This window comes from Sciurus carolinensis, chromosome X, assembly GCF_902686445.1.
Source record: "Sciurus carolinensis chromosome X, mSciCar1.2, whole genome shotgun sequence".
Lineage (NCBI taxonomy): Eukaryota > Metazoa > Chordata > Mammalia > Rodentia > Sciuridae > Sciurus > Sciurus carolinensis.
In genome coordinates, this window is record NC_062232.1 from 57,878,276 (window position 1) to 57,889,676 (window position 11,401).

General features: G+C 37.6%; 1 pseudogene; it reads left to right on the forward strand.

The window, feature by feature from the left end:
* Nucleotides 1–4,307: 4,307 nt before the first annotated feature.
* On the forward strand, nt 4,308–6,077 carry LOC124972411 (glycosaminoglycan xylosylkinase-like; annotated as a pseudogene).
* The last annotated feature ends 5,324 nt before the right edge of the window (nt 6,078–11,401 follow it).

The window sequence follows — 11,401 nt, forward strand, 5'->3', positions numbered from 1 at the left end:
ATGCCACAGTTTCTTTATCCATTCATCTGTTGAAGAGCGTCTAGGTTGGTTCCACAATCTAGCTATTGTGAATTGAGCTGCTATGAACATTGATGTGGCTGCATTACTGTAGTATGCTCATTTTAAGGCCTTTGGGTATAAACCAAGGAGTGGGATAACTGGGTCAAAAGGTGGGTCCATTCCAAGTTTTCTGAGGAATCTCCATACTGCCTTCCAGAGTGGCTGCACCAATTTGCAATTCCACCAGCAATGTACAAGTGTGCCTTTTTCCCCACATCAATGCCAACATCTATTATGCAATGTGGATTTTGATCACTTCTGATTAGCAGAAGCTGTACTGAAGTTCATCAAAGCCAAAATCATCCCACAAAAAATGTGATCCAGTAATAGATCTGCTTGAGATTATTGCATTGAATTAGATGGACTACCATGACACTTGGCTCCCTCTTTACTTTTAACTGATTTGTGTTTACAATTAATCTGGGTTTCTTGTAAGCAATCTAAATTGGGTCTTGCTCTTTTATATACAATTTGACAGTCTCTAACTTTTAATATGGATGTTTACACCATTTTTATTTAATGTGATTATTAATATGATTGGCTTTAAATCCACCATCTCACTGTTTGCCTTCTATTTGTTCTTTATTCTCTTTTCCTTCCCTTTTTACCTTGGATTATTTATGATTATTTATGATTCCATTTTATCTCTTGATGGTTTATTAGATAAAATGCTTTGTTACTTGGTTCTTTTGTGGTTTATAGTATACACCTTTAACTTATCACAGTCCACTTCAGGTGTAAGAACTTAAAATAATGTTCTTCCATCGCCCCTGATGGCCTTTGTGTTCTTATTATTATTCATTTCATTCCACACATATTAAGCCCTATAATGCATTATTTTGCTTTCAACAGTTATTTTTTAAAGAGATACATAAATAAGAAATATTTTAATTTATTCATATATTTATCATTTTAGTGCTTTCCATTCTTTGTATAAATCCAGATTTCCATCAGGTATTATTTTCCTTCTACCCAAGGGACAGCCTTCCTATTTCTTGCAGTACAACTCTTCCAGGAGTGAATTATTCCAGTTTCTGTGTATCTTTAAAAAAATCATTTAAAAAGTCATAATGAAATGTTTTTTATTTCACTTATGCTTTACAAGGCTATTTCACTGTCATAGAATTTAGTTTGGCAGCTTTTTTCTTTTAGTCCTCTAAAAAAGTTGCATTATTATCTTTCTTGCATTTCTTTGATGAGAAATCTGTTATTTTTCCTTTTCCATTTAATTACTGATGAGCTAGGATTTATATCTGCCATTTTGCTATTTGTTGTCTATGTCTTTTCTCTCCGTTACTGCTTTCTTGATGTTAACTAGACATTTTCATTATCTTTTTTTTTTCTTTTTTGGTTACTGGGTATTGAACCCTAGGAGCACTCTACCACTGAGCCATATCCACAGCTCTTTTTATTTTGATTTGAGACACTAAATTTAAATTGCCCAGAGTGCTCTTGAAATTAAGATCCTGCTGCCTCAGCCTCTCAAGTCTCTGGGATTACAGGAATGTGAAAGTAGGTATTTTCTAGTGTGTCAGTGATGGGGATCCTCAAGAATACCTCCAAAACTCATAGGACTCAGAAGTCATTATACTCATGATTTATTTCAGAAAGCAGATACAAAGCAAAATTAGCAAGCGTTATGTGCATGTGGGGCAAAGTCTGGAAGAAACCAGATACAAGCTTTGAAGAGTCCTTTTCCAGTAGAGTTGCACAGAATGCACTTAATTCCTGTATCTACAAATGGTGGCAACATGTGTGAAATGTGATCTTCCAGGTAGTAGTTCACTTGAGCCTAAAGATTCCAGAGGTTTTGTTCATGTGGTCATCCAGTGCCTGCATGATAGATTGTAGTTACCAAAACCATCAGAAGTTGTTCCCCATAAATCACATTGTTTATGCAATCCACTATAAAAAATTGTTAGGGTGGTTCAAATAATCTTATTAGTCAGAATTTTTTCAAAGGACATAATTTCCCAGTAACTGGACAAGGGCCATTTTAAAAACAATTCTGGGAATGTGTAAGGTTTGAGCAATGCAGACCTGCTAAATCAACTCTCCTATAAGTCCACCCTCCTGGATCTTGACCTAGATCGTCTTAAAGGAACCTTGTTTATTTTTCTGTTTAGTATAACGTTTATAGAACAGATATACTATAGTAATAATATCAGCATGAGTATGTCCAATATTTGGAGATGTCAATGCAAATTAGGCATAGACTTAAAGCAATTAATTCATCTTATCAAGCTTATATATATACACACACACACACACACACACACACACACACACATATATATATGTCTATATTTTGGACTAATTTGTTTCTTCCCTTGGTCTACATACTTTATGATAAACATATCAAAGTATTTAGCAATTAATTAGTTGATGGCTAACCAGATCTAGACCCCCTCAAGCCAACCATTGTCCATTGATATCACATTCTAAGGAAACTTTAGTTAAATTTATTTTACATATAGTTATCAATATCTTAATTATGTCATATTTACATAAGGTACTTGAATCTAATCAGCAAATTCTAACATTACACCATATCACACAATGATTATAGTAATGTTATGTGTCACTCCACAATTCAGAATTAGCTATTTATTATACCTTCCCAACATAATTAGCCCTTGACCATATACCAGATGTTATTATAGAAAGGTGCTGTCACAATTGACCAGGATTTGGATACTTGCAGTTTCCAAGTTAGATGGTATATTGGTTTGCTTGGACTGTAATTACAAAATAGTATGGACTAGGTGGCTTTAACATGACTTTTATTTTCTCATAATGCTGGAGGCTAAGTCCATAATTAAGGTACTGGCAAATTTGGTTTCTTCTGACATCTCTCTCTCTCTCTCTGACTCTCAGATGGCCACATTTTCAGTGTGTCATCACATAGTCTTTCCCCTGCACATATGTCCTTGGTGTCTGTTTATATGTCCGTATTTTCTCTTATGACACCAGACTAATTGGATTAGGCCCCACCTGATGGCCTCATTTTAATGAAATCCCATTTTTAAAGACCCTATCCTCAAATATAAATACTAGTGGTTAGGGCTTCAACATATGAATGGGGGAGGCACAATTCAGCCCCTAACATACAGGTACATCCTGTCTCAGTTCACATGATTTGCTGAGACTATTTCCATTGTGTGCTGTTTTTCTGCAAGGCCCATCTGTTTCTTATGGCAAGTATAAGGGTGCAATTTAGAAAGATTTCTACTGTTAACTGCTACAAAGTACAACTTATTTTGAATCATTCTTGGGTTGAGAATAAGCAATGTGCATTAATGTAAATTGCTTTTGCTTCTAGAGAACTTAGAAGTTTGGAGGTCTGTAACATTTCCAAAAGTGTTAATGAAGGTCATTCCCTGTGGTGAAATGTAATTAACCTATTTCTAGGTCAGGGTCTATCTGTTTTAAAATAGTCAGAAGGCCCTCTTGGGTCAGGGTATAAGACCTTTCTGAGCATTGAGTCCTACACTTTCCAACATTTTTCAATGAATCTGCCTGACCAAGTTTGCTAAAACCTCATCATCTTTCCAAACTGATTATCAACCTTTTCCTTTCTTCTGGAAGTGTATCCCTTCTAATTGGTCTATTCTACTTAACATCTATTTCTTGTAAATACCATGCATTAAAAGAGAATTCAGTTTGACCCAGCAAATACCACTACTTGTTATATATCTAAATGAAATCAATATGTTCAAGAGACATCTATACTTCCATGTTCATTGTGGTACTATTCACTATAGCCAGGAAATGCAAACAACCTGTGTCCATCAAGTGACCAATGGATTAAAAATATGATACATATACACAATGGAATATTATTCAGCCAAAAGAATGAAATCTTTTCATTTACAACAACATAGATGGAACTAGAGATCATTATGTTAAGTGAAATAAGTGAGGTACAGAAAGACAAGTGCTTCGGGCGCGGAGAGGTGGCCAGGGAATGGCCCAGCCGGGGGGTGGGTGGGAGCCGCAGTGGTGGCGGTGACTGGGGGTGGTGAGAGTGGCATGGGGCTGCCCCACCCTGGAGGCGACTGGGGCCACACTGCACCGCACTGAGCAGGCGGCCAAGGAGCGAGCCTAGGGCCCGACAGGGATTGTGGGGACACTCCAATGAAGAAATGGACCAATGTGTGTAATCATGAAATCTCCTTGCTGACCATCACCCCTGCTCTCCTTAATAAGTGAGAGAGTGGGTTACGGGAAGAAGAAAAGAGGTCACCATGAAGCTTAAGCTGCGAGTTGTGCTTTAGCAATTCTCCTTGTCATCTTTATCTTCACCAAAGTTTTCCTGATTGACAACTTAGATACTTCAGCTGCCAACTGGGAGGACCAGAGGGCTTTTCACCGAACGATGACTGGCTTGCGGGTGCAGTTGGTACCCAAGCTGGACCACATCTTGCAGTCTCCTCGGGAAATTGCAGCCCAGTGGGTGGTGCCCGGAGAAGTGTACCCTGAAGAGACACCAGAACTGCGGGCGATCAGGCACGCCATGGCCACCAAGAAAATCATTAAAGCTGGTGTGGGTTATAAAGGAACACAGCTGAAAGCCTTACTGATACTTGAAGGAGGACAAAAAGTTGTCTTCAAACCTAAGCGGTATAGCCAAGACTGTGTGGTGGAAGGGGAGCCATATGCTGGTTATGATAGACAAAATGCAGAGGTAGTGGCCTTTCATTTGGACCGGATTCTGGGTTTCCGCTGAGCCCCCTTGCTGGTTGGCAGATTTGTTAATCTGCGGACAGAGATCAAGCCTGTTGCTATGGAACAGCTGTTGAGCACCTTCTTAGCTGTAGGAAACAATACTTGTTTCTATGGGAAGTGATATTATTGCCGAGAAACAGAGCCAGCTTGTGTGGATGGAGATACAATGGAGGAATCTGTCACACTTTGGCTTCCAGATGTGTGGCCTCTACAGAAACACCGACACCCCTGGGGCAGGACTTACTGAGAAGGCAAATTGGCCAGGTGGGAGTATGATGAGAGCTACTGTGATGCTGTGAAGAAAACGTCCCAGTGTGACTCAGGCCCATGCCTCCTGGACATCACTGACATCTCTGTCTTTGATTACCTGATTGGCAATGCTGACCACCATCACTATGAGAGTTTTCAGGATGATGAAGGCACTAGTATGCTCATCCTTCTTGATAATGCCAAAAGCTTTGGGAACGCCTTGCTGGATGAGAGAAGCATCCTTGCCCCTCTCTATCAGTGCTGTATCATTAGGGTCTCTAACTGGAACAGACTGAATTACCTAAAGAATGGAATGCTAAAGTCTGCCTTAAAATCTGCCATGGCCCATGATCCCATCTCCCCCGTGCTCTCCGATCCTCACCTAGATGCTGTGGACCAGCGACTCCTGAGTGTCCTGGCCACCATGAAGCAGTGCACTGACCAGTTTGGGATGGACACTGTGCTGGTAGAAGACAGGATGCCTCTCTCCCATTTGTAACTCTCAACACAAAATAAGTGAAACTTATTTTTACAAAGATAGAGAAACAGCACAATCAATTCCAAATGGTATGAGATGGCTTAGAAGTGGCCAGCAGCAAGTTGTGGTGTTGGAGGACAGGGTGGCCTTGGGTGTCTTTGTTTTTTTTTTCTGTAGCGGAAGCTAAAGCAAAGAACACAAGTGTCAGAGCATGGGATGTTCCTGTGCAAACACTTCTGGCCTCCTTGGCAGTTGCCCATTTCTAGCGGTGGTCATCAGCGATGATTGGTCTGTATTCCCATACCAAAGGACAAACTGGTGTGACATTTGGATAAGTGAGTGCTGGGATTGGTTCCAGAGTGTGTGTTTTGAGGTGAACCTTGCGGTCCTTTCTCCACACCTGTGAATTTTGTGGAAACACTTTACAATCTCTTGTCTTTTTTACCAAGACCAGTCTAATTTGAAAGCTTACTGCCTCCTATGGAGTGGCAGCAAATAAAACTTTGTGTTCTATTGAAAAAAAAAAAAGAAAGACAAGTGCTTCGTGATCTTACTCATATGTGGAATCTAAAAAGTTTAATCTCATGAAGTTAAGAGTACATTGGTGCTTAGCAGAGGCCAGGGAGTATAGTGAATAGGGAGGGGTGGGGGTTGATCATTGGGTACTAAGTTATAGTTAAATAACAAGAAGTTCTAGCATGCTGTTGCATAGTAGGGTAACTATAATCATAATATACCATACATTTCAAAAAGCTAGAAGATAGTATTTTAAAAGTTCTCACCATAAAGAAGTCATAAAAGTTTAAGGAGATAGATGTTTAACCCAATTTTTTTTTTTTTTTTTTTTTTTTTGCGGTACTGGGGATCGAACTCAGGGCCTTGTGCTTGCGAGGCAAGCACTCTACCAGCTGAGCTATCTCCCCAGTCCCTGTTTAACCCAATTTAAACATTATACAATGTATACATTTATTGAAACATCACATGGTACTGCATTAATATGTACATTTTTATGTTTTTATGTATTGTTAAAATCAAATAAATGAAAAAGGAAGATTCAAGTTTGTCCTTTGATGTTTAAACTGGCATCTATCGCTCATATAAACTCTCTTCTGTCTTGTGGACCAATGTTTAATCCACTAAAAGGATGTACAGATTGCTTGAGTGCAGTTAGGACACGTTTTGTACCCCAAAATGTTGGGTCTCCATACTGAAGTTATGTAGATAGTAGTCACACTTACATGTAATTTACTCTGAGTATGGCATATAAGGCCTTCCTTGTCCCAAAGTGGAGACAATTCCATGGGAATTTGAGTTCCACCATGTGATTCCTACTGCCTTCGGATCAGAAACCCATTGTTTTCTATTTTATTTAATAGCTTTACACCTACAGAGACAAAGGTGAATTGCCTTTATGCATAATATAGTTGGTTTTTAAATTATGTACATAAATTTAATAATGAAGCTATAGGAAGTTGCAGGAGGTCCAAACAAGAAGCAACTAACTACTTGCAATAACAGAGCTTCAGTGTGATATTTCAAAGTACCTTGGAGCTTCCTGAGCATTATTCATGAGATATTTTGGCATCATGGGCATGTGACTGCTACATTCTGTTCATAATAATCAAAAACCTTTCTTAAGTATTTAGTGATCAAAGTTTGTAATTATCTAGTGATCAGTCTCTCAATGGTTTGATGATTTGACAGGGAGTAATTCCTGGAAGATTATTCCCAAATGATACTGTTTTTAGTAGACTTAACCTGAATTTTAAGAATCAAAAGATATTAGTGAATTACTAGGGGCCCATCATAGCTCATGACCAGAATATTTCCCAGCATGATTCCCATTAGGGCATCTGAAATAATTGTGCTAAGAATTTGTATTCTCTTTCTCTGAACCTTGCTTGAAGAACTAATGTAATAGTGGATTTCTTTAATTGCATAGAGGAAAGGAGCAAGAGGGCAGCGAATTAAGAGTCTCCAGTGATCTCCCCTTATAGACACACCAAGTCAAACAGCTATTCATGCACCAAACTACCTTCCCAGAGCTAAGAATATCAAGTGAGAGACCATGTGCCTGCTTTTTGTAAAACAAAATGAAGATAAGAAGGCAGAAAGAGTTGTCTATGTAACTCCTCCTTCAACTCCAAGCACCCCAACATGGAAAGAAATGCCTCCTGCTTGGAGGGAGAATAAATTAAGTCTCTCATTTTATAATCCATCTATCCATTCTTTTACCTTCAGCTATATTTCTTCCTTCCATTTGTCTTTGGTTTTAACCTTAAATGTTTGTCTTTGGAAGGAATGTCAGATCCAGTGACAGGGTTGACCCAGACTGATGGCAGCAGCAATATGAGCCCAGTGAGTGCTTCCATTTCAGTTCATTCCTACCTATATAGAGTTACACATATATATAACTAATGGGCTATCTTGACCACTGGGCAATACAGTTGCTATCGATGATCCAAATTTTGTAAGATGGGGTTAAAGTATAATCCATTCCATAGGCCCTTACAAATTCTGGCATAAAGATTTAAAAATATAATTTCAGTAGTCCCCCCTTATCCATAGGAGTTGAGTTCCAAGACCCTCAGTGGATCCTGGAATCCTTAGATAGTATGAAACCACAAATTTAATGCCTTTTTTCACTTGTCTTGCTGTGCCCATATTTTTTTTTGCAGTTTAAGATGTGACAGCAAAACCAGCAGATTTCTTTTCCTTTCTTCACCATTTCAGAGATACATGATACACTCTTAATGTAGATCTTAGCAATTTCAGCATACAGATTTTTTTTCCTTAAGTCAAGAACTGTCACCTTTTCACTAAAAGGAAGTGCTTTATGGCTTCTCTTTGACATGTTAGAATTACCGACATGGACTCTTGCACTCTGGGGCTGTTAGTAAGTAAAATAAGGGCTAGTTGAGCACAAGCACTATGATAACCTGAATAGTCAATATGATAACCAAGATAGCTACTCAGTGACTAGTGGGTGGGTAGTGTATATAGCATGGATGCACCAGATAAAGGATGATTTATGTCCTGGGAAGGACAGAGCAAAACGGTATAAGATTTCATCACAATATCCAGAAGAGCCACATTTTTATGTATGTATGTATGTATGTATGTATGTATTTATTTGCAGGACTGGATATTGAACCCAGGGGCTTGTACATGCCAGGCAATCCCTCTATAACTAAGCTGCATCCCCAGCCCAACTTCACATTTTAAAACTTGTGAAATTTTTTGGAGAATTTTCCATATATTTTATCACTGCTTATAACCTGAACCTTAGAAAGCTAAACTGTGTGTAAGGGGAGAATGTTGTTTCTTGCTTAGGGATCATCACTGGTTTTCACAGGTATAATTGTATCTCCCAAAATCACTACATCAGGTAGGAAATAAGAATGTTAGGATGATGTGGGAGAGAATTATATAGTTGTAACAGTATTCTTCCTGCCCTCAACACCCACCCCAGATCACCCACAGAAGTGGAGAAATCTATCTAATGGGTGCCTTTCTTTGGTCTTTCTCAACTTGAGTGTGAGCACATACTCATAAATGGATACTTTCATGCCTTTGTCTCCTGTCAATATTTTAGAGACAAAATTCACACACCATAAAATAAACCCTTTAAAGTATTCAATTTGATGATTTTTAATATATTCACAAACCTAAGCAACTATAACAATATAATCACAGAATATTTTCATCAATTCAGTAAGAAACTCTGTACTCATTAGTAGTCACTTCCCATTCCCCCTCCCCCAGTCCCTGGCAACCACTAATCTACTCTCTGTTTCTATGGATTTGTCTATTCTGAGCATTAGTTATAAATGGAACCATATAATGTGTGATTCATTTCAGTTAATTTTCATGTATGATATAAAGAAAGAATTTAACTTTATTCTTTTGCACATGGATATCTAGTTCTTCTGGCACCATTTGTTGAAGAGATCATTGATTCCCCGTTGAATTGTCTTGGCATCTTTGTCAAGAATCAATTGGTCATAAATATAAGGTTTATTTCTGGACTCAATTCTATTTCATTGCCCCGTTTGTCTTTATGCCATTTTTATTACCATAAACTTTGTAGTATGTTTTGACATCAGCAAATATGTGTCCTCCTGCTTTGTTATTCCTTTTGAAGAATGTTTTAGCTTTTTGGGATCTCTTATGATTCCTTATGAATTTTAGGATCAACTTTTCCTTTTCTGCAAAATGATTCATTGGGATTTTGATAGGAATTACATTGAATCTGTAGGTCACTTTGAGTAGTATTGACATCTTAATATTAAGTCTTCTAATCTATAAACATGGGATATCTTTCCATTTACTTAAGTCCTCTTTTATTTTTTCTACAGTGTTTTGTAGCTTTTAGGGTACAAGTATTACACCTCTTTGCTTAGATTTATATCTAAATATTCAATTTTTATGTCATTGTAAGTGCAATTATTTTCTTTTGGATTATTAATTGCTAGTGTATAGAAATAGTGATTTGTGAGTTGATATTGTATCCTACAACTTTGCTGAATTAATTTATTAGTTTTAATTTTTGTGTATATTCTTTGGAATTTTCCATATATGACTATGTCATCAGCATACAGAGATAGCTTTACTCCTTCCTTTTCAGTTTGGATGTACTTTTTTCTTTTTTGCTTAATTCCATGGCTAGTAACAATGTTGAATAAAAGTGGTTGAATTAGATATCTTTTCTTATTAAAGGTCTTAGGGAAAATAATTCCTACTTCCATCATTGGATATCATAAAATGTACCTTTTTATCTCTATTAATATTTTTTGTCTAAAGTCTATTTGAGCTGATAATAGCACAGCCACTCCAGTTTTCTTATGGTTGCTCTTTGTAAGATAAGTTTTTTTTTTCAACATTTTACTTTCAACCTATTTTCATCTTTGAATTTAAAGTATCTTTCCTATAGACAAGATGTAACTGGATGTTATTTTATCTATTCTAACAATCTCTGAATTGGTTTGATTGCTTGATCCATTCACATTTAACATTATTATTATTATTATTTTATTATTGTAAACAAATGGAATACATGTTGTTTCTCTGTTTGTACATGGAGTAAAGGCATACCATTTGTGTAATCATAAATTTACATAGGGTAATGTTGTTTGATTCATTCTGTTATTTTTTCCCTTCCCCCCACCTCTCCCATCCCTCTTTTCCCTCTATACAGTCCTTCCTTCCTCCATTCTTGCCCCCCTCCCTAACCCTAACTCTAACCCTAACACTAACCCTAACACTAACCCCTCCCACCTCCCATTATGTGTCATCATCCGCTTATCAGAGAGATCATTCAACCTTTGTTCTTTTGAGATTGGCTTATCTCACTTAGCATGATATTCTCCAATTGCATCCATTTGCCTGTAAATGCCATAATTTTATCATTCTTTATGGCTGAGTAATATTCCATTGTGTATATATACCACAGTTTCTTTATCCATTCATCAACTGAAGGACATCTACGTTGGTTCCACAATCTGTCTATTCTGAATTGAGCAGCTATGAACATTGATGTGGCTGTATCTCTGTAGTATGCTGATTTTAAGTCCTTTCGGTATAGGTCATGGAGTGGGATAGCTGGGTCAAATGGTGGTTCCATTCCAAGTTTTCTAAGGAATCTCCATACTGCTTTCCAGAGTGGCTGCACTAATTTGCAGCCCCACCAGCAATATATGAGTGTTCCTTTTTCCCCACATTCTCGCCAACACCTGTTGTTGCTTGTATTATTGATAATCGCCATTGTAATTGGGGTGAGATGGAATCTTAGGGTGGTTTTGATTTGCATTTCTCTTATTACTAGAGATGTTGAACATTTTTCCATATGTTTGTTGATTGCTTGTAGATCTTCTTCTGTGAAGTGTC